The sequence below is a fragment of the Cryptomeria japonica genome, chromosome 11 (genome assembly GCF_030272615.1).
Source record: "Cryptomeria japonica chromosome 11, Sugi_1.0, whole genome shotgun sequence".
NCBI lineage: Eukaryota > Viridiplantae > Streptophyta > Pinopsida > Cupressales > Cupressaceae > Cryptomeria > Cryptomeria japonica.
Genome location: NC_081415.1, coordinates 333,797,309 through 333,811,168, shown reverse-complemented (window position 1 = coordinate 333,811,168; position 13,860 = coordinate 333,797,309). Strand labels below are relative to the sequence as shown.

General features: G+C 34.2%; 1 protein-coding gene across 3 annotated transcripts in view; it reads left to right on the top strand.

Annotated features, from left to right (window-relative positions):
* Positions 1 to 13,860, top strand: part of LOC131075033 (glycerol-3-phosphate acyltransferase 9) — a 337,473-nt gene that overhangs the window by 274,689 nt on the left and 48,924 nt on the right. The window contains exon 14 of one of the 3 annotated variants that reach the window (XM_058011864.2): positions 861 to 1,363. The exons of the other annotated variants lie outside the window; for them this stretch is intronic. The gene's annotated coding sequence lies outside the window, so the exon portion shown is untranslated. Of the gene's footprint in view, positions 1 to 860; positions 1,364 to 13,860 lie in introns of those variants that run through there. 3 annotated transcript variants of the gene reach the window in all.

Genomic DNA, 13,860 nt, shown 5'->3' with positions numbered 1-13,860 from the left:
ATTAGGGGTTAGTGCCCCTTCTTTTTCTAACTAGATGCAATTTTGTGGTGCATCTCTCTAGGGGAAGACATAGTGCATATCCTTGTTTCCTGGATTGATACCGATGATGCTCTTAGTGGGAGCAGTGGTTAGTATGTTTCTGTTTATCTAAGTTCCCTTTGTCATTGTTTGTCAAAGGGGGAGAGAGTTGTGAGATTATTGGAGAGAGTTGTGAGATTATCAAATTTTCATTGGTGTTGTTGGTTATTGATTCATTGGTGTTTCCATCAAAGACAAAGGGGAAGATTGCTAGAGATTGTTGTTAGCATGAGTGGAGATTGTTGTTAGCATGAGCCTGTAAGGTTGTCATTGATGTCAAACCTAGTTATCCGAATGGATGTTGGTCTGGATATGCTTTGTCAGACCTTGGTGATCTGGATGGAGTTTGGTCCAGATACTCTCTTGGTATTGGTTGTGTCATCATGTATTGAGGGTGGTCTGGAATGCTTTTGGTGCCCTATGGATTTGTCGTTAATTGCATTGTGGTTTACTAGATCATGTTCTTTTGTTTTAGATGTGTTGGAAGTTGCATTGAGATGTTTATTTGGGTCTCACTTTGGTTTGTGGAGATCTACATAGAGTATTTTGCATTGGAATTGGTTATGTGGCCGACTAGTTGATTATATCTACATGTTATGCTTTGTAACGTCTTTGGGAATATGTGTTAGCATGTGTGGATTGTTAGATTATTCATAGGATGATGTATTATGATATGTTTTGATTCCCTCTTTCTCCTAGAGTGGATCAATCTAAGTATTTTAGGTTCGAGTGGCTTATTTTGTGTAATATTGCTTATTATGTTTTGACTGACCCTTGATTAGGATTTCAATGTTATATCTTATATATAAGATGTGCGGATGAATAAAGAGAGCATGGATGAGAAGTGAATTGTGTGAGAAGTGTATGATAATGATTTGCAAACAGATATGAGTTTATGGTGATGCGAAAGTTGGTTTGGGAAGAGCTTTGAAGCTGATATATTCTACTAGACAGAGTGTTGTGATAGTGGAGATCATCAGAGATGTTTGCCATGTTATTGGCCGCTTGATTATTATTCAAGGACAGTTCCATGATCAGGAGAATCCTCCTCAATTTCAATTCAACTATTTCATTCGTTGTTGATTGACAATGGGTCCTTCGACATCAATTTACATCTTGTCCTGAAGAAGTGTTCTTTAGTTGTACAATTCCTTTTATATCTTGCCTAAGGTAGTGCACCTTAGTTCTAGAAGTTCTTCAAGTGTCGGTGCTCCTTGGCTGCAAGCCTAAAATGTTGTAAACATTGTTATTCATATTGTGAGTTAGATTCTCACTATGGTTTTTCCCCGTTCGGGTTTTCCATGTAAATATGGTGTTCATGTGTTTTTGTTTGATGTGTTGATGATTAAAGTGTTGATATTGAATTAGTTGGTTAATAATTGTTTTTGAAGTTTCACCCCCCTCTCAGTCTTGTTGGGTGTTCAACATTATTTACTTGCTAATAAATAATAGAATATTTAGTAGATGCTTAATTTATAACATTAAAAAAAATATCAAATAAATATTTATAGATGCTAAAGTTTAGTGCAGTGCATAATTTAAGGTTGAATTTATATCCTACTTTAAATTAAATGAAATAAAGTGAATAGATGAAAAATTTATCGTAACTTGAGGTGGTTTGTAATGTTTTAATAAAAAAAGTTGTGAGTTTAAATTGCACCATGTTTCCACCTAGTGTATGGTGGGGCGTGACATTTGGTATTAGAGCCAAGTTTCAACACTAGGCTAGTTGGGTCTACCTCTTGCGAAGATTACTTGGTGATTTCCTATTGAATAAATGTTGTTGAGTAAATATTATTTAATAATTATATTACATGAGTTATTATTTAAAAGCATAATTTTTGTTTAAGCTATCTCATTAGCTTCTTCTAAGAAACTATGACATCTCTTAGAGCGTTTTGTTACTAACCTATTATTCATTAAATAGTCATGTCTACTTCTAATAACTATTAGTGTACCATAGTATACTATGAAACTGTTATTGACCTTGACCTTGGTTAGTGTATGCCCATAGGGAAGTCAAAACTAGTTGAGGCCACCCTACCCAAATGGAATAAGTAAACTCTTTTGTTTAGGGGTGCCTTAACAATAGGAGTAGTGATCACCATAAGATACACTCCTGTTACCAAATCCTACAAGTTGAATATCGATGTAGGAATTTTTGAAGAGATTCAGGGATACCCAATTTAAAATATTCATTATCTCAATAATTGACTCTTGTATCAAAATTCCTATCTTTAAGTTGTAAATGTATGAGTATAGGTTACTCCTCACATTTTGGTATTGGGAATAGTTGTAGTTCGGATGGAGCTAGTTCTTCATAAAAGTTGCTCATTATGGTTAGTTTTGTTTTTTTCTTTCTAAAGACCTCATAGTCCTAATGCAAATTATTGTGCCTAGTGTGCCACTTATGTGGAAGTTTTGGGAAACCTTGAAACCCTCTAGCTAAGTTCCCTCCTCCTGAATTGTGTTGTTATAAAACCATTTAGCATATGTAGTGGATCATTTTCTATTAGTAAAACTAATGCAGGGTTGGATGATGGAACAAGAGAAAGGTAGAAGTTGGAAAACACCTACGTTGGTATTCATGATGCAAATGAATCATGGGTTTGGCACGAAAAATAATGGTTTTACCTATTAAGAGATTGAAGATAAGAAAAGAGAAGTATTATAGTCAACTAAGTATGTATAGCTATCAATGTGTATGAAGACCAATTTAGTAAAGTCTAAGGGTGTACCTTAATTTCATGACCTTGCTAACCTATTATGGTAAGTTATCTTTTAGCCTTTTCTTGGAGAGGTTTACGTGATCAGTATTGTCTTTAGTCAACCTACTCATTCAAACCATAGTAAGATGGAAAAAATAAAAAAATTCAAACTCATGTTGGTTAAAGTAAAATTTAAGTTATGCTTGTGCGGTGAAGATCATAAAAGTAAATTATTGTCGATTTTTCCTTAAAGTAGGGTGATCAACATTTTCCAAATTTTGTTAATTATGAACATACCAATTAATCACGAGATATGTATGCATATAATTATCATGGAATTATTTTAAAAATCCCAAGATAGTGGGATGTAACATTTGATTTAGTGACATAAATTAAATGGTATAATGGTATTGTTTGACATTTTGTATTACGAGCATTATGTAGGGATGCTTGTTACAAGAATAAGCTATGGTTCAGGTTCTATCTAGTCTAATATTTTTTGATTAATATGAGGATATCATCACAACAAGTTATTAGTATACTTGTCAAAGGAAGGAAAACTTAGTATGATTTATGATGTAGCTAGGCCTAGGATATTGACCCTTAAATAATGGGATTGCCATTTTCGTCTTGTGCCATTAAGGATGGTGCTAATGATTATATCATGTTACCTCAAATAATTGTGAATGGTCCATTGAACTATATAAAGAAGGGAATGTGCCCATACTTGCTTCAAGGTTAAGATATAGGGGTTCTCTATTTACCTAAGTGAAATGTGTACAATTCATATAGTGTTATGATCTATTTGTGCATCTATATAACTCTATCAACTAAATCGTGGTTGAGTAGTGTAATAAGACTTGAAAAAGTAATAACAGGCATAAGAATTAGAGTAATAAATTATTATGGATGTATTTCTTCCATCAAAACGAATGTTAATATTATATAGTGTATCAGCTATATCTAGGAAAACACTTAAGAGGTGTTTATTTTATTCGGTTGTAACTTGAGAAATGTGGTGTAGGATAAGGTTACAATGATCTCTTATAAAACTTTAGCTAGATTCTATTAAACTAGCGTAGAGTTCTCTAGTTTTGGTTGATTTAGGAGATCCCTTGTGGTGACAGTGGAAGATAATAAGGGTGTCACGGTGTGCTAAATGTCTTAATTATGACACTAAACCCTTGGTACTATAGCAAGTAAATTAAATTACAACCTTGGGTCCAAATATTTATCAAACTAATCGTTTCTAGTATTATAGTTTTCTTTATATACGATTCTAAGGTGCTAGGATAGGAACTTTAAAAGATTTTGGATGAAATATTTTAGAGTGCATGAATGTAAGTTAAAATAATATTTTTATTTGGTTTTGAGTTTTATCATGAGAAAATTGGGTAGTGTGGGAAGGAATAATGTATATGATGAATCCTTGGTGACGAAATTCATGCCTCTCCTATAAATTGTGCGTGTTCCCCTTTAACTAAAAGATTATGAATAACATAAATTATTTGTTTGCATGGTTTGGAAATTTTTCTACTAGTTTAGTTGTTAGGATAAAGGAATAGCTAATCCTCCCTTATTTTTTTTCTCTTAACGTAGGATAAATGGCATAGTATTAATCCCCATGCTGATATTCCTTCCTTATTAGAAATCACAATTGAAAAGTATGTTGATGTGATAACCATAGTTAGGGTTGTCTACCACAGGGGGTGTGGTTAGGTTAGATGAGTCCTAAGAGGTTGGAACCTCTCAAATTGGGACGTAAAGTAAGGAGCTCGTAAGATTATGGATCCTAGACATTGTTTAAGGAATGGGAATTACGTTTAACCCATGTTTTGGGTGGTGCCTTGTACCAATATCCTTTATATAACAAAAAAATAGTCCTTGTTGCGGTATGGTAGATGGAGTATCCTAGTTATGAAATGAGATAGTTATAACAAGGTAATGTGAGAAGGGTAGCTTGGGTTAAGAGCAAGTATGGTGAAATACATCTATTCCTCTTCTCCCCTTTGGTGGCTTAAGAGAAGTCACAATTTATTGATGTGGATGAACTTTTTGTAGTTTAATTTCTTATTATTTTATTTACTTGACTTTTTACACTATCGGTAGTACTTTAAAATTTAACAGTTTGGGTAATTGTCATAGATTTTGAGTAGGGACCTTTGCCTCAAGGATCTTATCTTTTATATTAATTGAATGGATTTGTTGGGTTACCTCGTTGATCTTGAAATTTCATACTTTGTTTATGAGTCTTTATTGCAATTTTGGTTTATGGTTTTTTATTCTAGGCACTGTTGATTGAGACCTTTTTATTTTATGAACTGCTGGTAGATTTTATGTGATGTGATATGTGTGTTCTATCAAAATTAAAGGGATACCGATCATGGTTGCATAGGGGAGTAACCATACAGTGGAATCAATGTGATCAAGTACTTCTGAGTGAGGATCTAAATCAGCATTGCCTACTTATGATATTCACCTATGCATTGTTGTTTGAGGTTATTATTGCCCTCATTTGATTAAGAAATGATACCTAGTGAGCTACTAGAAGGGAGAAGTTGTCTAATTAATATAAAAGTCACGAGTCTAGTAAATACGAGTATGGTTGACTTGTTGTCTACTCAAGTAAGACATTGGGTTAGCGGTGTTGATTCGAGAAAATTAGAGTTTAGATATCTTCTCTTTCGAAAGAAAAGAAAAAAAGACCGAGTATGCTTCTATTCTTGTAGATGTAATGCTATTATGAAGGAGATTAAGGTGCATAGGTTTGATAACGACACAGATGCCTTAATTCTATAGTGTCAATGCTCCTAGCATGTGATGGTTATGGCTATGTTCTATGGATGATACTTGTTAATGAACTACTTATATTCCTTAAGTTTAATGTTAGGTTAATATATACATTATACTCTATATTTTGGAATTACGACAACTTCCAGGAGGAAGTTGGAGCTAAGGGGGGGGAGGATGTGATGCCACCCCTATTGCGACCCTAATAACTTAGTTCCATGTTCTTTTATGCATTCATGTTTTATTGTGTTCTATCAGAGTGATCATATTTTAAAGTGTACTTACAGACTTACGATAGATATTGTGTTGTCAGATTGATTTGGTTTTATATAAATAGATGTTTAAAACATAGTGTTGTTGTTGAGATTATTTGATTATGATATGTTTTAGCTAGATGGGATTGAGTTAGTGTGATTCGTGATTGTGGATCATTCTTCTTCATTCAAAGCATATGTGTTATGTCGCCCATTGTTGAAATGATGCTTGATATTAGTGTGGTCATTTATGTTGTATATCATGAGTGAAGTACAATTTATTGATGAGATGTTATAATCAAGTTCTATATACTCTATCTAGGAGTTCAATTATGACGATGTTATTACAATTACAATTATGGTGATGTTATTACATGCCAATGGGCAAGGGGTTGAGCTCCTACTCCTTATTGTGATTCCTCAGTATGGCCAATCCTCTCTCATATGGATGAGATTGGATCATTTGTAATTGTTGTAATTGTGTTTTTTATTTTGTATATGTGAGTTGAGCATGGATGTTGTATGGTGTTACTATGTTGTGATATTTAATTATTGTGGAAATCTTAGAGTTCGTAAAGTCATATGGGTGGTAGCTTGTGGTAAATTATTTTATTTATAATTTGTGTTGTTTAGGCCTTTATTTGACCCATTAAGACCCTTGGATAAAGAAACTAAAGTCCGTAGGGGTATAGTATAGATCTAGGGGCATTTTTAAGGTGTTATATTGTAAAAAAAATTGTGAATTTTACCCATTCTAAAATTAGGATAAAAGTCTTGCACGAATTTGGAGAGGTGGTTAGAAAGGATAAGGTTCCTCTCTCAACCTCTTACCTCCCAAGAAGTGGGAGAGAAATAGTTGAGAGATGAGGTGGAAGAGGAAGGGTAGGTGGATGTTTAAGGATGTAGAGATGTGGCATCATTCTGGGGAGTGTATGGATGGAATGAGGAGCCGCCACTTGGTCTCATCTCATCCATTCTCATACTCAAATCCCTTGGCTATAAAATAAGGTGAGGATAGTGTTGTGGGGACTTTTTGGCCATTTTTTAATTTTCTAGTTTAGGAAAGGGTAGATGAGAGAAGGAGAAAAGTGAAAGAAGGTGAGGATGGAGAAGGATTTGGGAAATTTGTAGAAGACCTATTGAGTTAGGTGAGTTAAGTTCTCCCTTTTACTGATCTTTATGATCTTCAATCTATTGTGTGTTTTTTAGCTTCAATCTAATGCTTGTATTTTGTTATTTTTGTGGTTGTATGAGTGTTGGTGGGAATTTGTGAGATTTGTACATGTTCTTTGCTAATGCGTTGCTTTTCAAATTTGTTTCTTTTATTAAATTGCTTGTTTGTGTTGAGGAAAAAACCCATCTTTCCATGGGGGAAAGAAAGAGGATCTCCTCGAGTTGTCTAGGAGTAGTGTGTGACACTCTCTGGAAGGGGTATGAGTACCCACGATTTTTTTATGTGGTACGAGTACCACCATTTTGTTATTTGAATGTTACTTGATAGGGTATGAGTACCCAAGGCCATCATTCTATTATGTCAATATTATTGAAGGGGTATGAGTACCCATGATATTATTTTATGTGGTATGAGCACCACTTTGCTAATATGTGGAATTCCATTTATTATATTGTTATACTTGAGGTGAGAATTGAGAATTATAATGGAGATTTTATTTCTATGTATCTTAATATGATACCCCAGGAGGTGCCCTTATACCCTTTGGAGGGTGAGAGTCATACTCTCCTTGTGTGGGTGTGATGTAATGAACTCGTAATGTGATTTTGTGGGAATGTAAGTTTAATGTGAATATTATATGTATGTTCATGTCTGTAAATGTGTTTTGGTTGAATTTTGTATAATGAGGTGATTGTGTTGGTATGGATGTATCCCAGAGTAGAGACTCAACCCCTAGCTCAAGGGTGGGCTAATGATTAGCCCTATGGTTGGGAGGTGAGCTCCCCATTGGCTCTTTTAGCCTTTATTTTATGTTGCGGGTTGGGATTACAAAAGTAAAGTGTCATGTTGGTTTTGTGCAGTTCATGGTACTCCAACATTGAAGATTTATGTTGTGATCATATGCATAATGTCAAAAATATTGTCTCAAAACGGAACTTGTGTTGCTAAAAAGACAATCTTATTCTTTGTGAAATGAATTTTTATCTACTTGTTGAAAGGATTAGAGAGTTAAAAAGTAACTAAATTTATGATGTAATGTTGTAAATGTAGTTATAGATGACTTTTGCAAAGGGACAGATTAATAAGAACTTGGAATAATAAATCTATTGTTACTTTAGAAATTGAGACTTGAATAATGGTGAGATGTTGAATGATTGTAATTTGAAATTTTCTCTATTTGTTGAGAAAGATTCCCATTGAATTTTATTTGTTACAACAGATTTATTGTGAGTATTGTTGTCTTTGGATATGATTTTCCTTATAGTGGAATCTAGCAAGAAACATCAGATATGTACATTTATCTATTATGAAGATCAAGGCATTTATGGTATTTAGATTTATATGTACTTAAGTTTAAGATTTGTGTATTCCAGAGAGTCTAATTTTTCTCTCATAGTATATCCATCTCTCTCTCTCTCTCTCTCTCTCTCTCTCTCACACACACACACACACACACACACACACACACACCCATAGATACATACATATGTGTATATAAACACACATGGATTTAGTAGTTTTTCAGTTTTGATTTTTATTTTTATTCCTTAAAAATATAATTATATATAAATATAAATATGTGTAAAAAAATTATATAAGTTAATATTTTAAATTTAATATAATTTAATAAAAATTAATAAAATTAAAATTTTACGAGTGGGAGTAACCCCATATTGGGAGGAACACACTCCATATGGGAGTGTGTGACGTCCAAATGGAAGCCACCCTCCTTTGAGGAGACCGTAGAAAGATAATAAAAAAATTAATACACAAGGAAAATATAAACCCTACAAAAGAAATCAGTGACTCCATTAAATATGCAAAAAACATGAAATAATAAATAAATAAAGCTTATATAATAATAAATAAATGATGCTACTATTGTTACACCAAATCAGCAACAACATTGTTGATTTTGTCATCAAGAAATAAATAAATAAATAAAAATAAAACCAAAAATAAAACAAAACTCAAACCAAAGGGTGGGAGAAGCAAACTAAAACAAGGAGACCTAGGGTTCAAGGAAAAGTTTGAAATATACAGATAAAAGAAACAATACCCATGTAGAAAAATCTGAGATGGAGCTCTCCACTTTCTAATCTTAACCCATCCCTTTCAAAATTTTGGCTCCATAGTCTCTCGTCTTCAACTTGCGCAACAAAATGAAAGAAATGAGAAAAGGAAACCCTTTTTTTATTATGTCCATAGAATTAGGGTTATCATAAGTTTCCCTAAGATCCAATGGTACACAGAGAAATGATCCAACGATGGAGATTGGTCACATCATCCAATAAAAAAGCTAATTATATGTGACTTTAATTTTTAATCTTATTTTATTAGTGAATTAATTAATGGTGGGGTCCCATGTGACTAGGGACTGACACTTTTCTTTAAAAATGACTTGTAGGGTGAATTTTAATTATATATATGTTTGTGTGCATGCGTGTGTGTGTCTTTATTTTGGGAAGATGAAAAATTAATTATGTGAGTCATAAAGGATTATTTACTTGGTAATAAATATCAGAATACTTAATAGATGCTTAATTTATAACATTAAAGAATATATATATATATAGTCTCTCGTTTTCAACTTGCACAACAAAATGGAAGAAATGAGAAAAGGAAACCCTTTTTCTATTATGTCCATGAATTAGGGTTATCACAAGTTTCCCTAAGATCCAATGGTGCACAGAGAAATGATCCAACAGTGGAGATTGGTCACATCATCCAATAAAAAAGCTAATTATATGTGACTATATATGTTTGTGTGCATGTGTGTGTCTTTATTTTGGGAAGATGAAAAATTAATTATGTGAGTCATAAATGATTATTTACTTGGTAATAAATATCAGAATACTTAATAGATGCTTAATTTATAACATTAAAGAATATATATATATATATATATATATATATGTTTGTGTGTGTGTGCGTGTGTGCATGTGCGTGTTTTTATTTTGGGAAGATGAAAAATTAATTGTGTGATTCATAAAGGATTATTTACTTGGTAATAAATATCAGAATATTTAATAGATGCTTAATTTACAACATTAAAAAAAATATCGAATAAATATCTATAGATGCTAAAGTGATTAGTGTGGTGCATAATTTAAGGTTGAATTTATATCCTACTTCAAATTAAATTAAAATTAAATAAAGTGAATTGAAAAATTTAATGTCACTTGAGGTGGTTTGTAATGTTTTAGGCAAAAATTTTGTAATTGGGTTTAGATTGCATCATGTTTCCACCCAGTGTAAGGTGGGGTGTGACATCCTTTATATATCAAAGGTCATCTAACACCTTTCTGCATGTGGATCATCATGTTCCATGATTGTTGCACATATCTCAACCATAAACACAACACCTTATGATGGATGGAATCATTCCTTGCCTGTAATGTGTCTGACTATACAAAGTGATATCATCTTCACCTAGGTCATTCCATACCTTAGTGTATATTTATCTATTTGCGAAAATCCAAAAATGTCCAATGATGAAAATAAACACTTTTAAAGAAATCTCACCATCCCAATTTTTCACATATCTTTCCCCTATCACCCCTCCCCCCGCCCCCATCCTTTTGTCTTTCTTATAAGCCTTTTATTTCTATTCCCCTTGATTTATCCCTCTTTCCCTAACCATTCTAATTTTATTCACTTCTTACTAATTTATTCCTCTATTCTCTTCTTATGCTAAGCCACAAAAAAGAATTGCATATTACATTTTGCATACATACAAGCTCATATTAAGACATTAAAAGCTATAGGCATCATATTACATTCCATAGTAGCATCACATTTAGACTATAAATCACATAAATATAAGCATGATACAAATCCTTACATGGCATTATAAGCATTAAACATTTATTTATTCCATGTAATCACATCCTGCACACACGAACACAATTGTATATTACATTTATTCAGGCATACATAACATATCAATAACATTACATTTACATATAGATAATCATCACATTTATCATCATCATAATAACATATAGTGTGCATCCATAAATCATATCATAGAAAGTCATACATAATCATTCGAAAATCCAAAAAGAACATCATACATATATCCCACATAATGTGTCATTGTCTATAACTAATCCAAATGTCTACATAATCATAATCCATTGAACTATGATGATAAGCCACCCTCTGGTTGTGCGGGTTTGTTCTTTGAAGCTCTAGAGGAACCAGTGCCTCCTTGTCCCTGTCCTTGTCATGCAGGACCCATCAGTCCTACAACCCCCTCACTGACTGATTTGTGTGTCCTACTCCTCACTAATCCACTCATTCAAAAGTTGGATGCCCTGCAATCCACCAGTACTGCACTCTCATATAAAGATTTGTAGTATTGCATCTCTCGTGCATACCTAACCATCTCCATAGAAATCTCAGATGATGGTCCCTAGACTATCTTTATAACCCTCAACATAACCTGCTCGAACCTCTGTTCTCTGCTCACTGCCTCATCTCTCTTAGTCTACAAAACTACTACCTGTGCTAATGCCCTATCCCTCTCTTCCTCCAACTGGTCTCTCTCCCTCCCTAATGCATCTCTCTTTGAGAGAATGATAGTTAGCTGATCCTGTCTAACACCTACTATATGCCTCTCATCCTCCCCTGTAGGGTGATCCCTAGGGTCCTATGATACTTGTTCCTGATCCTTGGGCCTCCTCTCCACTAGGTGGCCCACAACACGCTCTCCATGAAACTATCCATGCTCATCTGTAGTACCCTTGACAATGCAGTCCTCATCAACTCTGCTACGACCTCTCTTATAGCTCGACCTAATTGTACTCTCGTGGACTCCCACCATCCCTACTTCACTACTCTTGCTGGTTGTGCTCTGTCATTGACCCTATCAATCATGGTGGTATGTGTGCTACAAACCACTCCTTGTACTCTGCAATGACTCCATGGTCTACAACATCTCCCTACATATCTTGAACCTCTGGTCGCTCTTGTACTACAAAGAAGTCAACAATAGCTGAATATGTATCAATGCCAGGTCCCCATTCTAGCTTCTCTCTTTGTGTCTGAACAAAAATAGTTATCCCTTAAGGCACTTGTTGCACTCTACCTAGCTATCGCTAGACCCATAATGGCAAGAATCGCTCAATAATATATACGGTCTTCCCTATCAAAAACATGGAGACCAACAATAGGGTATGTATCCTCTATCCTCCCGCCACCCATCACAATCCAATTATGACCTCTTTATCATTGCGTCTAGGTCATCAAAAACCCTCCTCCAATAATCTTGTCACTCATATCATGATATGTCAGCAACCCTCCATACATGAATACATATGGTTGTCCCCTAGCCCTCTCCCAATGTGTCACCAACCGAGTCACTACTATATGCTCCCAAACCCATATGTGAAATAAGGTTACCTCCACTGCCATGGTAGTAAAACCTCAATACACAACCTCATGCATGTCTCGATACAAATGCGCTAAGATACATGAACCCCGCATACATGGTACTCTTAGAGACAATCCCCTCTAGTACCTAGCCCCATCTGATTGAAAAGCCCCATGACCTTCTATCTGTTGAAGTTTTGTCATTGATGAAGGAGAATGTTGTGTTGGCTACCGGTTGTCATGGATGTCAACATACTTTTGTTGACTTGTTTTGTTGTTGCTCTGGTATTTTGGTGATTCTGTCTATCATGGTTTGCTCTGCGTTGATCCACAATTATAGATATCGATTTGCGATTTGGTTAGTAAACTCATGTATATCAAAAGTACTTGTATTCCATATTGAGCATGTTTTATATCTATGGATGGTGAGATACTTGGTTGAGCAATTCAATCTGTCAGTTGCTTTGTTCCTCTTAAATATAATAGTGTGTTTTGACATCCGCATTTCTTTAATTGATTGTTTTTGACCCTGCGGTTTTTGGGACATGGTAAACTCCATACTCTTATCATAGGAGATGTAATTTGTTGGGATTTAATGGATAGGAGATGTAATTTGTTGTGCTTTAATGGATAGGAGATGTAATTTGTTGGGCTTTAATGGATAAAAATGTACAATTTCACTAACATTGCTATACACATATATATACTACGAAGCAAGCCTTAACAATCTAAGATGTCTAATTTTGGGTTGTTGAGGCCTACGACAGGAAACAAAGTCCACATATATTGACCATCCATGTTCAATCAGCTGAGATATGCATTGATTAATACATTCCCTTCAAATTAAAGTAGGTGAATATGCACTGATTCTAAACAAGTGATCTCAGCAAATGGAGGCTTATGTCAATTGGCGATAAAGATCACCCAGATCACCCAACCTTACTCAAAGTGACAACACAATAGTCTCACCTCAACATCCTTCGCAAGAGCATTTGACCTACCCAATTGAGTGTTTGGTAAAAAATGATACAATCTTATAATAAACATTGGCATTGGACAAATTCATTTCAAAATGATAAGCGTTGGGTTTAACCTCATCCACTAACTGCTTATTAATGCCACAATACTCTGCATCATCCTCTAAACAAACAAACAACCGTTACAACTCCTTCAATTTCCCTTTTTTCCATCACTTCTATTTTTCCAGGTTGGTTGCATTCATACTTTCTGCAATTTTGGTTTTCCTAGAAAGTTTGTCTTCACTGTGTCTTCTAGAAAAGTTTATTTGTTGGCTGGAAAATTGATAATGTCATGAGAATTAATTTTATAATTTGAAAAATAATAATTTGGGTAAAAACTATAGTATTCTAGTACTAATTGTTGTGATTTTCCATATTTGGTTTTCTTTGGATGCATTTATGTAATTGCCCGGCATGATTTGTTGATCAATTCTCGTGTCCTGTTGCTAATAATTTGTTGT